The sequence below is a fragment of the Helianthus annuus genome, chromosome 3, assembly GCF_002127325.2.
Source record: "Helianthus annuus cultivar XRQ/B chromosome 3, HanXRQr2.0-SUNRISE, whole genome shotgun sequence".
Classification (NCBI taxonomy): Eukaryota; Viridiplantae; Streptophyta; class Magnoliopsida; order Asterales; family Asteraceae; genus Helianthus; species Helianthus annuus.
In genome coordinates, this window is record NC_035435.2 from 169,339,712 (window position 1) to 169,355,024 (window position 15,313).

Genomic DNA, 15,313 nt, shown 5'->3' on the forward strand with positions numbered 1-15,313 from the left:
GAATCGGAAATGAAGCGAAAGTACCCTCATCTATTCCAGTAAATCTCGAGGACGAGATTTTTCTTAAGGTGGGGAGGATGTAACAACTGCCACTAAAATCAATAATTAGAACGATAATTAGTTAATAAGAAAACCCTAGTTAAGACACCCAAGTAATTTTGCACTAACCCTAAAATTTTCATAACAATCGGAATCAGGATCAGGGCCCCTAAAACTCAGGGGGGATAAACCCTAGTTGGTAATATCTTAACAAATTTTACGTGAGAACTAAGTTTCAGTCGAAACCAACTCAGCAGGCCTATACCCACAACAAGGCTACTCTAGGCTAGGTGGGTTTCCCAGGCGAGTCGCGACAGAATCACTGTCGTCTTACGCGACACGCGGGCAGGTTAAATTTTCAGTATAAATAGAAGGGGTTGGGACTTGAATTCTGTCTTTGGAACGACGTAAAATCAAGTTACGTAGACCGAGTTATCACAGAAACAGTCCAACACACACACACTAATCACGAGGTGCTGCCACAATCAGGGTAATAACTCGATCGCTATTACGATTCAACGTCCGATCGATTATAACTATCCAACGATAGTCCGGGTGCTGCTCAATTGAGCTTGTACTTTGATTATTCGTCGTGATTTCGACTTGAATATTTGAGTGCTGTCCGAATTCGGACTATGCCCTGTTATTCGTTGTGAATCCGATTGAATTATCGAGTATTGCACTGATTAATCGTTGTGAGGGTTTAATCTCGTGAATTGACGTAACTGCTGTATTAGTTACTAACCTGTCTGTGTGTGCATTGTGTTAAACTAGGTGTAATCAAGGCTAATCAGTAGGCATTATCTATTTGCTCGTTAAAACTGCAATGTGAGTCATTCTTCTTTTTAAATTGTTTTCTCACAGTTTGTGAGTAAGTATTACAATACCTCAAATTATTTTCAAGGTTATAATTACAGGGATTAAGTCTTTGTTATCACCAAATTACAGCTGGTATGTGGGGTATTGTGCACATTACTATTTTATCACTCTATGTGAGTGAGTATTACTCTATGTGAGTTAAACGTCACTATTTGGGGCGACGGGACCCAATAGTGGTATGACCACAGTCACAGATCCGGTCGAGTGACAAATACCCATTCTTGATAATTGGTTGATAAAAACATTGTATTTCCCCTTAATACTGTAATTTATAACTAACAGGTCGTTTTAGAAAATGGAATGATTCACTCAGTATTTCCCCGCTGACAAAACCTTTTTCAAACATGTTTCAGGTGATCTGTGTGATCCAGGAAAAGTGCAGTAAAGCACTATCAAGCTCAGAGAAGTGGCTAAGTGTAAATAAATGAATAAAACATGTTTTGGAAAATAAAGATTTCTGTGTGAAATCAACTTATTGTAAATTTTGGGATTCATCCCTTAAACTTTGTGTAATATATTAACGAGCATTTTCCGGTGAAAAGATCCTGTTGTAAAAAGACTTCCGCTGCCGCATAAATTAAATACCACGGGTACCACTGAAATCTGCCCGCGGCCCCCGACTCCGTCCAGGGTAGGGTCGGGAGCCGTGACAGAAGGTGGTATCAGAGCTAAGAATTAATAAATATTGAGCCACTGATCGAGCCACTGATTTAAGCCTATTACGGAATTAAGTATTTGACAGAATACTTAAATTTACTAATTGTTATTTTGTGATTATATGTTTTCTTAACTAATTACTTGTTAGTTACAGTATGAGTAAGCAAAAGATGTCTGCTATCTACCATAAACTAGATGTTGCATCTTCTTCTAAAAATCCAGTAAACCTAGAAGAAGGAATTTTTGTCCGCGAGGCGAACTATGAGAATCCTCTTTCCCCAGAGAAAAGGGATTCGATACTTAAAAAGAGTCAGGAGAAAAAGAAACCCCTAACCAAGAGAGTTAGGTTTAACCCAGAAGTCCAAGAATTGGGTAATAGTACACCTTGGGAAGATAAAATAGACAAGAAATGGGCAAATCTCTATATGCTAGCTACCGTAGCAGAAAATGTCAAACTCTAAATATCCTATAAGTTGGATCTAGTAAGGGAAATCACCACCCAGTAAATAAATAAAATCCCAGTATGTTTATTTCCGTGGTTTCTATACAAATGATATGCAATAAAACTTCAGTGTTTGTTTGTTAAACTTTGTTCCAAGGACACAAGAGCTTTTAATACCGGTTTATCCTCAACGTCTAATCAAATCAAAAAGTGAGAAAAATGTTTTAAACTAAGAAAAATAAAAACTAACTAAATGCTGAAAAATAAAATAAAATAAAAACAGATAGACAAGATGAATCACTTGGATCCGACACGTGTGTTAGTATAACCTTTGATTATTTTCGCACTTTTGCACTTGTTTAAGAGATTATCTTAGTTATTGTAGTAGGCCCCTCTTTTGAAGGCGACGTTACCCTCAACCCAGTAGTTTGAGTCAGCAAGGATACAATCCTAAAGGGTCGGATTATTGAAAGATAATGAATTAAGTTATTAATGCAAATTGTGGTAGGCCCCGCTTTTGGCGGTGACGTTACCCTCGGCTAAGTAGTCTGAGTCAGCAGGGATACAGTCCTAAATAGCCGGGTTATAGTATTAATAGTAGTTAACTTATGAGGGGGTCAAAGAGTTTGGATCCCCGCCATCCAATACCTATGGGCATTGAAGGAGATCCTACTAAATTTGACCCAGGTCCCAAGCAGGACCTCTAAACGCTGAACAAGGGCAAGACCCTTACCAAACCGTTCCCTTAACCCCCGACCAGGTAGCCAACATACCTCCATATAGACCGTGGAGATATGAATGGTGAAAATCTTTTATTTTATATAGACAGTAAAATAATGCCAAGACACCACGGACAAACGATAAGGAAAGATCACCTTCAACATAAGTAACTAGTTATTAAAGTCATTAATACAAAACCAAATAAAAAGTGCAAAAGATTAAAAATAAAAAGTATTATACTAAACACTTGTCTTCACCAAGTGATGTAAGAGACTTAGGCAAACATGGCCTTGATTGTCAAGAATTCTTACGATCAATCTTGGATCCCGAGACGACTCACACACTCTACGATGGACAATGGATGATGGTGGTGGATGATGGTGTTATGGTGGTGGTGGGTGGTGGATGAAGTGTGAGAGAGGTGGTGTGCCAAGGGATCAGATGGAATGAAACCAAGCACCCCTATTTATAGGCTGAACAGAAGGCTGGGCACGGCCCCGTGTCCGCTGGACACGGCCCCGTGCCCGTCTGACATTCTCTCTCTTCATTAATTGTAATTCGCAATTACAATTAATGCGCCTGCTGTACTTTCACCACGCCCCCGTGCCCGCTGGACACGGCCCCGTGGTGGGCAATGGAAGCTTCTATTGTTTTGTCTTTTCTGCTGCTTCCTGGGCACGGCCCCGTGTTCGCTGGACACGGGGCGTGTTCAGTCTTCTGTTTTCTCTTCTTTGCCTTGGGAGGTGCCGTTGAGGATCCGGGCAGTCTACTTTTATTCCTTTTCTTGTATTTATGCTAGAATTAGTTGTCTTTTTGCTTCTTTTGTGATTTTGAGCTCATTTCATCCTGAAAATACAAAAGGAAGACAAAAACACTCTTTTTCCAACATTAGTACTTAAAAAGGGTTAGTTTTATGCCTTAATTGATGTGATTTATATGTTGCATTTTACACACATCAGACAGGTCGAATCTCCTGGGCCGAAGAGGCCACTTGCTTCATAAGGGGACCTTCCCCTTCCACCTGATCCTCCAGGTCAAAGTCAAGAACGTCGAAGCTGGGAACCTTCAAAGCGTCCAAGAGAGACATAGTAACACCTGCATTTTTCAAGAAAAAATGAATTAGTCAAAATAAAAGAAAATGCCAAAGGGGAGGAAAAGGGCCGGAACTTACGATCACGTTTCCTACGGATGACCGGCCAGACCCTATCCCCTTGGCTCTACCTAAAACAAACTCGACTTAACAACAGGAAATGTTCATGAAGGGGACGGATCGGGGACTTGTGCTCAATCAAGGCATGGGCCAGTTTGCGGTTGAAGACGAAGTCTTCCCCCAAGTCAAAAGACATCGTCTGGTCCTTGAAACGCCATCCCATATCCTCCGGCAAGCAACGATCGTCCAACCAGAAAAAATTATCTTTCCAATTTTTCAAGCTGGAACGTTCGCCGGAGGACGGGGAAGGTATACCCTTCCGATGCGCAAAAGTGTACCAATCTCCGGCCGTGAAAAATTCATAAAAGTACCGGAAAACGTCTAGATCCGGCCTCTGCTCTAGGGCCTGGCAAGAAATTTCAAAGTGACCTATGCGACTAAGACCAAAAGGGTTAACCTGGCTAATATGAACCCTAAAAAACCGAAGGACCCTAATCAAAAAACGAGAAAATGGAACCCTGTAATTCGCAAAATTACAAACGCGAGTATAGAAGGGGAATTTCCCCTGACGAAAGGGGTAAACAGTCTCGTCTTTCGAAGGCAGAACCGGATTCAAGTCTAAAGGAACGTTGTACTCGCGGACAAATTTATCCAACTGACGCTGTGTAAGCACGCTCACACTCTTGGACATATTGTCCTTACCAGGTGCCATAGTAGAAAAGAAGACGCACCTTACCTTTGGAGAAGAAGAAGCTAAAGAGGAGGATAACAGGAAAAGTGAAGAGAGAAAATGAGAAGAAAAAGTAAAAAGCAAAAGGTAAAAAGCGAATTTATAGGGGGATTAAGTCGGTTTGGGGAAGTCTAATCGAACTGTCACCTCAACCAAGGGATTTTACAGTTGTCACGGTGGGGTGACTGACGGACAAATCACAAAAGCCACTCACGCCACGTCACCACCATTCAAGGCACGCCACGTCACCACCATTCAAGGCACGCCACGTCACGAACTCGGACCACTCCTGTTGTGACACGTCGCCTGGGCAGACAAAAACATTATAACATTTTGTCAAGTCTTCACCAAGACTCAACAAACTGGGGGACTTGAAGATACATATCCGAGGCCGGATATTATCCACCGAAGAACGAACAAAATAAAGGTGACAGTTCCCTACCCAAGCCAAAGTATCAGCTCCGTCCCCCAAGCAACTCCGAAGACGAACCACCGTTCAAGTGCGTCCGGACGAACGACGTCATCTCAGTTGTCCATTATAAATACCTCACCAAAGTACAACCCAAGTACGATTTTCTGAACCTCCGTCCTTACTTTCTCTCTCTATTTTCTCTCTCTAAAAACAGATACTTATCCTCACGCCGGAGGGTGGTCGCAGAGGGACCCTCCCATCTCTGTGGCGAGCCTAACGGTTTTCTGTTTTGTAGGAACCTCCCCTAACTCTCTATAAGATCCAAACCCTCGATTACAGGCTCCAGCCTTAGCTCGATTCTTTGGTTCTTCATGCCACAAAAGTTAAAAATGTTGGTGCAGCTCAGATGAATTAGCACTACTAATAGTGTATGTGAGAAACTAGGATCGAGACTCGGTATCCCCAAATAATTTTGTTTCCTTTGGGCCCCATATCGAGACCCGGTATCCCCAAATAATTTTGTTTCCTTTGGGCCCCCGTATCGAGACCTGGTATCTCCATTGTTGGTGTTCTTGAAGTCCAACTTGATGGCGTATGTAAATTCATGCTTCTCGGGGCTCACAAGGCGCAATCCTGCTCCTGCGTCGTCCTCGTTTGATGCCCCATCAGTGTACAACAACCATATTCCGTCAGATGTATCTTTCGCGAGAGTCTCAACGATCTCGCAATCTTTGATTTTTTCCACTGGAACTTCAGTGACGAAGTCTGCAAGGACTTGTCCCTTGATAGCTGGGCGCGGCCTGTACAAGATGTTGTGGCCCCCCAACTCTATCACCCATTTTGCTAATCGCCCAGACGTCTCTGGTTTTTGCAATACTGTGCCGATGTGAAAGTTGGTAAGTACTGTGATTACGTGCCCTGTAAAGTACCTGCGCAGCCTTCTAGAAGCGTGAAGCAGCGCCAGTACCAACTTCTCCATTGTTAAATACCTTGTTTCTGGGTCGGTAAGCACCCTACTGACATAATAAATTGGGTTTTGTACCCCGTTTCTTTCTACCATGAGTACCGACCCTACTGCCTTATCCGAAGAAGACAAGTATAGTATGAGTGGTTCCTTTTCGTACGGCGCGGTCAGTGTGGGGAGTTTGATCAAGCATTCTTCATCTGCTGGAACGCCGCTTCTGCCTCTGGCGTCCACTTGAACTCTTGTTTCTTTACGCAATTGCGCAAGGTGCTGATAAAAGGGTATGACTTTGCGACGTGATTTGATAGGAATCGGTTGAGCGCGGCTAAGCGGCCGGCTAATCGCTGCATCTCCTTGATTGTTTTTGGCGATGGCATTCGCTCTATTGCTTGAACCTTCTCTGGGTTTACTTTGAAGCCGCCATTTGTGACTATGAAGCCTAAAAACTTCCCTTCTTCCATACCAAAGGAACATTTGGCAGGATTCAATTTCATGTTCACATTTCTCAACGAGTTAAACTTTTTCTCAATATCCTTCAGCATTTGGTCCTCTTCTGGACTCTTGATCACCAGATCATCGATGTAAACCTCGATGTGTTTCCCAATATCATCAGCGAAGATTTTATCCATGAGGCGCTGGTACGTAGCGCCAGCGTTTTTTAGGCCGAACGACATCTTTGTGTAACAGAAGATGCCGAGGTCGGTTCGAAAAGCTGTTTCGTCTTTGTCTTCGAGCTTCATTTGGACCTGGTGGTACCCCTTGTAGCAGTCTAGAAAACACTTCCATCTGTATGGTGCGAGAGGGTCTATCTTTTTGTCGATCTCAGGCAGAGAGTAGCAGTCCTTGGGACATGCCTTGTTGAGATCGGTATAATCGACGCACATTCTCCATCCCCCATTTGACTTCTCTACCATTACCGGGTTTGCCACCCAACTTTGATAGCGCACCTATCGAAGAATTCCTGCTTTTAAGAGCTCACAAACTTGCTCGTTCATTGCTTTTGTCTTATCCGCTCCTAGACTGCGCCTTCTTTGTACCTTTGGTTCAACGGATGGATAAGCGTTTAAACAATGTTCTGTAACATCGCGCGGGACACCGGTCATGTCTGCTGGAGTCCAGGCGAAAATATCCATGTTTCTGAACAAGAGCTGCTTTAGGTGCGTTCTGATGTTTGGCGAGACGGCGTGGCCTATAGTCACCGTTTGTTCAGGGTATTTACGGTTTAGAACCCATTTTTCCTGCTCTGTTGTGGAAACCTTCGGCGCCTTGGTTGGACGCATATCGCCTGTTGACATTACTTCCTTCCTTGCATAGATAATTGCCACCCCAGTTTCGGTTGGAAAACCAATTGCTGAGTGAGGGGTGGAAGTTACCATGTTGAGCTCTTCTTGGGTTTCTCTCCCAATCAAAACATCGTGCCTTGATTTCACAGGCATTACCATGAAGTTTACCATCGTTGTTCTTGAATGTTTCCCATCAGAAAGCGTGAGAGGGAAGCTGATCTGGCCTAGTGGGAAGATCATTTCGTTGCAGAATCCTGACAAAGGATAATCAACTGGCTCGAGTCTTGCTTTATCTTCATCCACAAACTGATTGAAACATTGCTCATAAATGATGTCCGTTGTACTCCCTGGGTCAATGAATACATACTCTGTTTCGTAGTGGCTGATAATGCCGGTAATGACGACAGGGCGCGTTGCGCGCGGCCCCCGGCGCACTACCAGAAAGATGACATGTTGCTCTTGCCATGCTGGGTCGAGAGGACGCTTGCCTTTATCTCGCGCGCTATATCTTGGTCCATTAATCATGTGTATCTCCGAGGGAAGTTCAGCCGTTAGAATTGCTTGATGTGCGCTCAAAGATTGATACGCCACATTGATGGTGGTAACCTGCTTGGCGTACCACGAGGCTGGAGTGTCACCCTCGGGTAGCCCTAGTAGCGTTGCAATGTCACACCCCCAAATTTCCACCTAGGGCATGTCCCTAATGGGGATGCAACGATCCAACAAAGAGCCACCAATCATATCAAACACAGGTTATAATGTACTGAAATACCCAATTGAAAGAAATGTATCGTTTGAAAGTTAAACCAAAACCAAAGTATTGAGCGGAAGCAGAAATGTATAAGCGTATAAATGTATGAAAACCAAATCAATATAATTGTTTATTATGACCACAACCACTCCAGCAGCATCAGACGGCAAGCTCCCAAGTTCCTTCAATAATTACCTACAAGCATGTAAACAAGTGTGTCAGACTACGCTGGTGAGTTCAAGGTTTGAGTTTGTTTACCAAGTTGTGTTACCGATCACGTGAGTAAAACAGTTTACAAGACGATATGTTGTTTGTTGTTATGATGTTTGAAGTTTCGATGTTGTTATTACTCGATTACCGAATGGCCATATGATATGTGATTGCCAACCCCAATGCCTCTATCAAAGCATTGGTCATGTTTTAAGGTAATTAGTTCACGCCCGTTCTCCTCGAACGTCGTGAGGGTGCCAAACCTAATAGCGCTATCAACTAATAACCCCCGTTGCCCTACAAGCAACGTGCCGGTAGATATTGTGGTCTTACAATGATAGAAAACTGAGTACGATAACCAACATCCCATTACACATGCATTCCCCCTCGGAACGTTACCCATTATCCCTTCCCTGGGATCCATGCTTGAGAAAGAGCAATGAACTCACCTTAGATTTGCTCGGTAAGATTAATTACACGTTTAACGGAAATGATCAATTTGCTCTAAACGATCCTAACATGGATACCATTAACATTTAGTTGTGTATCGCTTTAATCTTTATATTCTACACGCACATTACACAAGTAGGCATCATACACTATCATGCATGTTATAACAAGCGTTTGAACTATGAGTATTCTCACATTATAGGATCATATATCACAAAACACGTAGTAACAGTCAAATCCTCAATCAACTGAACAAGCACATAACAACAATAATTTATATCTCACAACATTTATTTAATTATCACAAATCTTGTATTAACACAGCTTAAGGCTTGCCACCCCCTTGGCAGCCCATACCAGAAGCCCAGTTGCACACCGGCCCCAACCAAATAACACTAAGCTTCTGATACTATGACCTTAAAAGACAACCTGGGCCCAGTTGGGTTTGGGGCCCAACAGACTACGGTGAGCGTTGCGCAGCCAATTTGTGGCCTCGTGTTTCCAGCCTAGCTTCGTAATTTATAACCCCGCTAACTCTCTTATATCGTAATTATCAAGTGTGATTTTGGTCAACTTCAGTATAGTTTAGTTCGGCCCAGGTGTTCTTGCAGCCCACACTATCCCGTACCCAAAGGTCACCCCAAAGCATCAGATTATAGCCCAAAATAATAAACTTATTATTTTATCTAATTATTTGTGCAGCACAGCTAATTCACGTGTACCTCCTATTAACATGTCAGCCATGAATCTTTTATTTTATTAATAGAACAACAACAGTGGTCAACAAACGGCTAAAGCATGCAATTCCTATTGGCCAATGTATAAGTGGCCATGACTTTCTGCGGCCAACCCTTATCCACATGCAACTGACTTTGCATTTACTGTTTTAGTGGTACCATTCCTAAGTTGCATGCACATGGTCTTGACTAACATGGCCACAAACCTTCAACCACATTGGACCGATAGAACCACCCATATATCGGTTCCTTATGGCCACAAACCTTCAACCACAATGGACCGATAGAACCACTAATATGCCGGTTCCCTAGAATTTCATGTGATTACCACTATTAATTTACTAGTCAACAACAATCATTAAGACCCACAAAATCATGCTATTCATATTCGTTTATTATTTATTAACATATTCGATTCATAGGAACAATATCATTAAACACAGATCGCAGACAACACGTGATAATCATCAAATAATACATAGCAAACAACCTAATAATTAATATTACTAACCGGTTACTGATGGAGCCTGATTATGTTTCGAGGACCCTCTCTGCCGTACGAAGGAGATGGAGAAAAGTAGGGATATTACTTGAGTTTTATGTTTTCTTGTTACGCAACCTTGGTGTGCAATTAAATAACCCAACCTTATAACCGACCCCCTTCCCAAGGCCCACTATGTCCTTAATCTAATACAATTCAAAGACTTGGGACGGTGACTTTAAACTTGGTCTAATACAATTTGGGGCGGTGACACAGAACTGGAATGGGCTTGAGCCCATTTACATAAGGTACTTGGTTTATGCTAAGGAGTGGGTTACAAGTCATCCAATACCTGCCCCACATTGCTAACATATAAGGTTCGGGCCCATTACTAACATGTGTGGGCCAGACGAGCGGCCCAGTCCAAAGACTAACAGGTTTCATGAATGATTACGCACACACAAATATTTAATGAATCAAATTTAATGAGTCAAACGCAAGGATACACGTTGAAGGATTGTGGAATTTATGTAGCGCTAACCTGAATATTTGGGTTGTCACATCATCTCCAACTTGAAAGAAATTTCGTCCCGAAATTTGACAAGTAAGCTCAGAGGAATGAGGTGAGAAATCAGGATTGTTGCGGGTTCTGCTCGGTTGTGACATTATCCCCAACTTGAAGAGGAATCTCGCCCCGAGATTCACCAGTTTTGCTTGACTCAGCTTTGTCTTTGGGAAAAAGGTGGGGATACTTGAGCTTCATCTGATCCTCGCGCTCCCACGTGAACTCCGGTCCACGTCTTGAGTTCCAACGAACCCTGACGATGGGAATACGACTGTGTTTACGCACTTTGACCTCACGGTCCATGATCTCGATGGGTTCTTCAACAAACTGTAACTTGTCGTCGATTTTTAACTCTTGAAAAGGTACCGCTAATGGGTCGTCAGCATAACACTTCTTTAACTGTGATACATGAAATACGTCGTGAACATTACCCAGCTCAGTAGGTAACTCCAACCTATAAGCCACCTTACCGATACGCTCAAGAACTTTAAACGGCCCAACATAACGTGGGTTCAGCTTGCCACGCTTCCCAAAGCGTACAACCCCTTTCCACGGTGAGACTTTCAGCATGACGCGGTCATTTACTTCGAACACTACCTCTTTGGCACGCTTGTCCGCATAGGCCTTCTGGCGGTCACGAGCAGCTGCCATACGTTCTCTGATTTTCACGATCATATCTGAAGTTTCGAGTACCATCTCAGGACCTGTGATCTGACTATCACCCACCTCAGCCCAGCAGAGGGGTGAACGACACTTCCTCCCATACAGTGCCTCAAATGGTGCCGCTTTGATACTGGTGTGGTAGCTGTTATTGTAGGAAAACTCTACCAACGGCAAGTGCTTCTCCCATCCTTTCCCAAAATCAATAACGCATGCCCGCAGCATATCCTCTAGTGTCTGAATAGTGCGCTCACTCTGACCATCCGTTTGTGGATGATAAGCCGTGCTCATATCGAGACGTGAGCCTAATGACTTATGCATGGCCTGCCATAACTCTGAAGTAAAATGAGGATCTCGATCAGAAATAATAGAAGTCGGCACCTCGTGCCTAGAAACCACCTCTTTAAGGTACACTGCTGCGAGCTGCGAATACTTATCTGTCTCCTTGATCGCTAGGAAATGTGCTGACTTTGTGAGACGGTCGACAATCACCCATATAGTATCCTTCCCTGCCTGTGTTCTAGGTAACCCCGTAACAAAATCCATAGCGATCTGTTCCCATTTCCACATAGGTATCTCCGGCTGCTGAAGTGGTCCCTAAGGCTTCTGGTACTCTGCCTTGACCCTAGCACAGGTCAAACACTTACTCACGTAGGTGGCAATAATAGCTTTCATGTTCGGCCACCAATACAAAACCTTGAGGTCCTGGTACATCTTATCAGACCCTGGATGAATAGAATATCGTGACTTGTGTGCTTCGTCCATCACAAGTTCCCGAAGATCACCAAATGAAGGAACCCATATCCGTTCCATGAAGTAGTAGATATTGTCAGACCGTTGCTCGAACTTCTTCTTGTGTAGCCCTCGTAATCCTTCGGCTTCGATATTTTCTTCCTTTAACGCTTCAATCTGAGCTGAACGAATCCGGGCAGGTAAATCAGAGTGAATAGTAAGCTGTAGGGCACGAACACGCTTCTGTTTCGGTTCCTTGCGACTAAGGGCATCAGCTACAACATTAGCTTTACCCGGATGATACTTGATAGCACACTCATAATCATTAAAAAGCTCGACCCAACGACGTTGCCGCATATTCAATTCCTTCTGGTCGAAGATATGTTGAAGACTCCTGTGATCGGTATAGATGGTACACTTGGTACCGTACAGGTAATGCCTCCAAATCTTCAACGCAAAGACTACGGCTCCTAACTCCAGGTCGTGTGTCGTATAGTTCTTCTCGTGTACCTTCAACTGTCGAGAAGCATAAGCTATCACCTTATCTCGCTGCATCAACACGCAGCCGAGACCCTGAATAGACGCATCGCAATAAACCACAAAATCTTCAGTACCCTCTAGTAGAGATAAAATCGGCGCGCTGCACAACTTCTGCTTTAAGAGCTGAAAAGCTTCTTCCTGGTTCGATCCCCAAGAATAAACAACTTTCTTTTGAGTCAGGGCGGTGAGGGGTTGAGCAATCTTAGAAAAATCCCGAATAAACCGACGATAATATCCCGCAAGACCAAGAAATTGACGCACCTCCGAAGGATTCTTTGGTGCCGCCCAATTTCGAATAGCATCGATCTTGGCAGGATCCACATGAATACCCATTTCGTTAACGATGTGCCCGAGAAAGTGCACTTCCCGAATCCAGAAGTCACACTTAGAAAACTTTGCGTACAACTGCTCCTTCCTCAGGAGCTCCAAAATAAGACGAAGATGGCGCTCGTGGTCTTCCTTGTTCTTGGAGTAGATCAATATGTCGTCAATGAAAACGATAACGAAGTCGTCAAGGTAAGGTTTGCACACGCGGTTCATGAGATCCATGAAGACCGCTGGTGCGTTGGTCATCCCAAATGGCATAACCAGAATTCATAGTGGCCATACCGCGTTCGAAAAGCTGTTCGAGGCACATCCTCCTCTCTAACCCGTACCTGATGATATCCTGACCTCAAGTCAATCTTGGAATAGAAACTTGACCCTTGCAGCTGGTCAAACAAGTCGTCAATGCGTGGTAAAGGATAACGATTCTTGATCGTCACCTTGTTGAGCTCGCGATAGTCGATGCACATACGAAAAGACCCGTCCTTCTTCTTCACAAATAATACAGGGGCTCCCCAAGGAGAAGAGCTAGGACGAATGAAACCCCTGTCTAGTAACTCTTGAAGTTGATTCGATAATTCTTGCAACTCTCCTGGTGCAAGACGGTATGGAGCACGAGCAATCGGTGCTGCTCCTGGCTGGAGTTCAATCTGAAATTCTACCTGACGATGTGGAGGTAAACCAGGGAGCTCTTCAGGAAAAACATCAGGAAACTCTCGAACAACAGGAAGGTCTTCGAGTTTCCTCTCGTCAGTCTGAGAGTCAGTAACAAGGGCCAAGAGGGAAGGATAGCCCTTACGTAGACAACTTAGAGCCTTCATGGCTGAGATAATACCTACTGTAGCACCATTACGATGACCCTGAACCGATAAAGATTCACCACTAGCAAGGGGAATACGAACGACTTTCTCCTTGCAGAGAATTTCCGCCTGATATTTGGATAACCAATCCATTCCAACAACTACATCGAAGCTTCCGAGAGTGACAGGAAGTAGGTCAAAGTCAAATACTTGACCTAAGAGATCTAATTTTCAACCCATGAGGACATGAGACGCTTCAATAGTTTTACCATTTGCTATTTCCACTACATGCTTAACAACAAGAGGTGTAGGACTCAATCCTAGACGACTACTGAACCCCGTAGACACATAACTCCAATCGGCACCCGAATCAAATAAAATAGAAGCATAAACACCATTCACAGAGAACGTACCAGTAACTACATTGCCGTCGTTCCGAGCTTCACCAGCTCCAATAGTAAATCCACGCCCACGCGCCACGTTGCCCCCATTGTTCCCATCATTGCTCCCCGCGTTGTTACCACCTGTATTCTGTTTCAATTGTGGGCAATCCCGCTTCATATGTCCCTCAGCCCCACACTGATAACATCCTTTTCTAAACCCCTGACCCTGCTGAGATTGCTGCCCTTGCTGTCTCTGATTCGGCTGAGTCTGCTGCTGCTGCTGTTTTGGCTGAGGAGCCCTACAATCCTTGGCCTCATGGCCTACCTTGTCGCACCTGCGACAAACTCGAGCACACTGCCCATAATGATGAAACCCACATTTGCTACACTGAGGCTTCTTTCCCACATAAGAGCTCTGATTTTGATTCACTGAGGATGATTGGCTAAAGCTGCGAGTACTGCCAGTGTCTGTCTTCTTTTGGGGCTGAATCAAGTGGGACGCCTTGTCCATGTCACCCCACTTGCGTTTACTATCAGTGACAAGAGTAGTGGCTGTGGTGGTGGCAGCAGTAGATTTAGAAACACGCGGGGGTAGCGAGTTGCTTTCCACCTCCTGATCAATAATCTTGTGAGTCAACCGAACAATCTGGGTTAAGTTATTGAGGTTTGCAGCAGTAACCAAACCCTTCACTCGTGGAGGTAACCCCTTGATGAATAATTCAATTCTTCGAGACATAGGTCGAGACAAATTCGGACACAAGTCAGCCAACTCATACGACCGCTTCACGTATGCTTCAACCTCAGATCCCACCAGTTTCAGATCGTAGTACTCGTTCTCTAACTTCTGTATCTCATCTCGTGGACAGTATTCCTCCCTCATTAATTCCTTGAAGTCGTCCCAAGTAGTAGCGTTTGCTGCATCAATACCCAGCAGCTGAACCTGGGCATTCCACCAGGTTAAGGCACCATCCTCAAGCGTGCCTGTCGCATACTTCACGCGGTCCCCCACGGGACAGTTGCACATAGCGAACACTGACTCAGCTTTCTCGAACCACCTCAATAGTCCCACAGCCCCTTCCGTCCCGCTGAAGGTCTGTGGCTTACAATCCATAAACATCTTGAACGTACAGGCAGGCTGGTTGTTCGGGTGCGCTGGGTGAAAGAAGATACAACACAGGAGTAAGAGTTGTGTACACGATACAGGATTAAAAGTATTTGGTACAGTTCATACCAGCTTGGTAGGCTGCCAGAGCCTCAGCCACACGTGTGTTTATCAGATTCGTTAACTCAGCCTGAGTCATGTTGATGCTACCACGTCCGTGTCCTCGTCCACTCATGTTTCTATATATGGAAATGAACTAATTTAGGAGTCGAAAACGAGGAAGGTGTTCAGGTTTATCACGT